The sequence below is a fragment of the Sardina pilchardus genome, chromosome 18 (genome assembly GCF_963854185.1).
Source record: "Sardina pilchardus chromosome 18, fSarPil1.1, whole genome shotgun sequence".
Classification (NCBI taxonomy): domain Eukaryota; kingdom Metazoa; phylum Chordata; class Actinopteri; order Clupeiformes; family Clupeidae; genus Sardina; species Sardina pilchardus.
Genome location: NC_085011.1, coordinates 5,289,627 through 5,290,405, shown reverse-complemented (window position 1 = coordinate 5,290,405; position 779 = coordinate 5,289,627).

Below are 779 nucleotides of genomic sequence, written 5' to 3'. Positions count from 1 at the left end.
TTAGTTGATATGACGAGTACTTTGTAATTTAGTGTTTTATTACAGTTTTTTCCAATTGCTAACACACTAAAATGACATTCATAGCACAATTATTCAATCTGACACACAGAGAGCGACACATCCTCTCAAGTCTCCAAATGCCTAAACACATTTTCAGCTTTACACACATTTTGCAATGCAAAATGGCACTTTTTGCATGCACTGAACACGGTTTTCTGCATAAGACCCAAAAATCTGACATAAAGTCACATGTTTGCAGTTTCAAAACAATGCCATCCAAGATAACACATATGAGCTAATTGACCAATACGTGTGCCACCTAGCCAAACACCTCAATGCTTAATTTATACCACTTCCATCAGGAAGTAAGCACTATGAAAAGACCACAGGTAAGGTAAGGCAATGCAACTTTATTTGTATAGCACATGTTGTCCAGCAGGGCAACCCAATGTGCTTTACAAAGATAAAAACAATACAGTAAAACCATTGAACGAGCACCTTTTTTACAACAAAAATGGAAGACATTGCAGGTAGAGAGAAGAGGGAGAGTGAGAGTGAGAATGAGAATGAGAGGGGAAGGGAGAGTCGAATAAATATGCTTGCTGTGCATATGTTGCACTGACTTGTTTGGTGAAAAGAAAGTTTGTACAGCATGCATCTGTATCTGCAAATATTTATGAACACGTAAAGAACTTTCTGCAATTTCAAACTATTTTAGTATTATGGCAAAGCATACTAAAGATAAGAGTGTTTTTCATTATGACCAAAAGTGTGTATTT